The sequence below is a fragment of the Cupressus sempervirens genome, chromosome 6, assembly GCF_028749045.1.
Source record: "Cupressus sempervirens isolate cs-2001-9-10 chromosome 6, ASM2874904v1, whole genome shotgun sequence".
NCBI lineage: Eukaryota > Viridiplantae > Streptophyta > Pinopsida > Cupressales > Cupressaceae > Cupressus > Cupressus sempervirens.
The window spans coordinates 230,531,549-230,535,310 of NC_143123.1; positions in this window are offsets into that span (position 1 = coordinate 230,531,549).

Below are 3,762 nucleotides of genomic sequence, written 5' to 3' on the forward strand. Positions count from 1 at the left end.
ATACTTGCCACTTTCAACCTCTTTGAGAATTCAAATTTGAGCTAGGAAAGCATCTAGCCTATCAAAGAGTTTCTCAAGTTCAATTAGACCTTTAGGTATCACATTTCCTTTCAATTGCATTATACCCTCTATCTGCCCATCTATTTAATCGAGACAAAATTTCCTACATTTTGACTCAAAGCCTTCAAAATAGTTAGTGGCAAATTTGTCCATACTTTGAAAGAAAGCATTAATATGTGCATCATCTTTGAAGATGTGCCAAGAATTATTGTTGTCTGGGACACTTAGTCTATGAATGATCTTTATGGAATACTTATTAGTTGCAAAATTAGGATAAGGGATCAGTAGAGAAGCCAATACTACTAGGGAATCTGCTCTACTATTTAGCTCTCTAGGAATTTATTCTATTGAAAAAGCTTCAAAGTCTTCAATTTCATCCCATATACAATTTCTATAATGCTTCAATCTTTCAGTTTTCACTGAAAATAGATTCCTAACCTACTTTACTATCAACTATGCATCACCTTTGGCCTTCAACAACTTGACATTCTTCTTTTTCACCTCTTCTAGTCCTAAGAGTAAAGCTTCATATTCTATTGTATTATTAGTATTTTCAAAAGCTAACTTGAAAGAAGAGGGAAAAATTTACCTACAAGAGATACCAACACAACACCAGCCCTGGACCCACTTGAGCAACAACTTCCATCAAATTCCAACATCCAAGGAAAATCCACAGCCTTTGATTGAATACTTACTTCTTCATTTTCAAGCATAATCAAATAATTAGCAAAATTAGTTTCCTAATAAAGGATTTGATACTTTGGGTCGTCAGATGGGAAAATTGTGTATTTAGACTTGGCCTCCGAAAGTAGGGTCACTTTTTCCTTCCCTATAAGTATAATGGCTTGTGGACCAATCCATTTTGACTTCTCCTCCTAAATCTTGGCATAACTTTTGGCTAACGAGCATGCCATAACTAGTAGGGATGTTGGCTACTAGGATAGTAAGATTTATTCTCTTTTCAGGGAAGGTCGCTAAAGAAACTTGGGCATCTTTGATTTGACCTAGTAAAGGTACCTGCTTAGAATCCATTGAATAACACTTGCCAAAAGTCTTAGTTAGGGGAAGATCAAGGGATTTTGCTACTACAGCTAGCATTATGTTATCAAAAGTTCCAGAGTCTATTATACAATTACTTAATTTAAAACCATAGAGGTAAAGGGATACATAAAATGGATCCAATTTTTCTCGACAAGATAACTCTAGGTTGACTTTATCAGGTTGAACCAAGTCCTTGTGGTGATCAAGCTTTTGAGTTTTGGTTTCCTCATTGGAAGAGGTTTTATTAATTTTCTTAGTAGATACATCAGATGAAGGTTGGTAAACATATTCAATTAGCTTATGGAGTTCACTAAGGTTCATTCTCAAATACTCAGTAGGAGATATTTGAATTCTAGATGTTTTACAAAATTCAACTATGTCAAATGCAAAGTCAGGATCAAAACTTTTCATAATTTGATAAATATGGGGCTATGACTGTGGTGACTTAGTATCATCTTCTCCTCTTGTTTTAGGATCCTATGCTTGAGTCAAGCTCGTAGCATTTTTGGACTGAAAATTAGCTTTCCTCATCCTTTTCCCTCTTGTGAGTACTGAACATGAAGCTTCTTCCAAAGTTTAAAGAATGTCATTACCTTTATCAGAGTCAGACTCGTACTCAAGGTAGCAATTAACAGATTCACTAGGTTCTTCAGAAAGTGCTTCCTCTATTACTACAATTTCTGCTATTACCTTTTTAGCTTCAAGTTGTTGATGTCTTAAATTCTTAGGACGTGTGGTTCCTTCATGATCATTAGTGAGGTGAAAGACACACATGTTATTTTTTTGGGAGGAGGCTCAATTTGTAATCTTTTTTGGCTAGGGGGTAAAGTGATTTGCTTCCCTTGAGAAGCGGCATTATGATTAGGATACTTTCTTGGGATATCTTGATAGGGAAATGAGGCTTTGGGAAGCTACTTTTTTATTGCTATAAGATCATTGGCCAACTTTTGGACAAGTGCATCATTTGAAGAAGATGATGTAGAGGCTTGAGAGTTTAGGATTTGAACTTCCTTCTTCCATTTTCCTGATATAATGAGATCATCCTCTAGTTATATAGCAAGGGTTTGGGATGCTACAAGCATTGGAGGATTTTCTCTTTTCAATGGGAAGGCAATATCCAGGGGCATTGCATTTAAAAAGAAACCTTTTTTATTTTCACCATTTGGTATACTAGCCGTAGGCATCTGATGCAATGCTTTGTTGAATCGGGCCACAAACTCCCACATGGATACATGTATCCCCTTTTTCATCTAGCTTAATTGCATGAGCAAAGAATTTGCATCTTCAGCTACTTTAAATCTGGCCTCAAAAGCATTTTTCATAGTATCCTAGGAAGTGATGGATGCATTGGGTAAATGATGAAACCAATCTACTGTCAAATTTGTCAAGGTTTGAATAACCAACCTCACAGTAACATCTTCTATTGCTACAGCCAAAACTTCACATGCTATGTTTAAAGCATTCAAATGTTCTTTGGGTGACTTCTTCCCACCTTTGTTGAATCTAGGGGGGATTTCTCATGCTCCTTTAGGTAATCTTCCTAAACTTCCTACAAGTTGCAGAGGTCCTATTGCAGCACCCTAGGGTTGATTTTGAGCCATTGTACTAGTAATCTATAGCTGATAGGGAGGATTGTGATAGCAAAAGGAATTAAAGTTCCAAAGATGATTACAAATTGTAGAGAAGTAACATGACTCCCACCTTTAGGAGGTGAAGATGATCTCCTGGTAGTTTTAGCTTTATTTCTTTTTAAAGAAACATCAGGCTTGAAGTCGATTCTAGCTAAGGCTTCAAAGTCTTCATCTACTAGGCCTAAAAATCTATCAATCTATGTATACCTTTTTGCAGCCAGGGTGAGATTTCAACTTGACCTAATTAGATGTTTGCATGAGCAACTCTTTCCACCACAACTTCTTCTTGTATTACTAGCAAACCCCTAATCCTTTCAGCTATTTCTTCTTCTCTTTCTAGTACCAATTACACTTGGAGGTACTGTTGGTTACTAACTCAGTTAACCCGGACACAAGCATTAAGGTCAAAGAAAATGTCTTCTTGTGTATCTTGAAACCCTAGGTTAGGTTGTAGAATAGGCAACTGATTATGATTAGGAAGAACCATGTCACTAAACCATGAGAACTTGTAGGAACTTCAAAAGAAAGACTCTATCTTCCAAGTTCCCTAGCAGAGTCGCCAAAAACTGTTAGCAAACAATTTTTCCCAAGATTTTTGACAATTTGAACAGGGGAGAAAATTTAAAACTAAAAAATTGAATTCCTAATTATTGATAAGGAATACTCTGCTTAAGAATTTTTTCTTTATATTGTTCAAGGTGCAGCTAACCTTCATGAAAAGATAAACATTTTTTCCTCTATTGAGGGAAAATCTTCCCAATAAGTATTTTACTAAAAATACTTAAAAGCTCAAAATCATCTCATAAACACAAGATAAAAGCTAATGCTGAAAAACCATTTGATCTTAACAATCAATATCATACACATGATTGAATGTTAAAACAAAGAATAGATGATAAAATAATACAAATTCAACCTCCCACTACCTTCAAGATTTGAAACCAGATAATTCCAGAACACACAAAAAATTTCAACTTCATCTCCACATATAACATACACTCTCAAGAATGCAAATTATCATAAAGCAAAT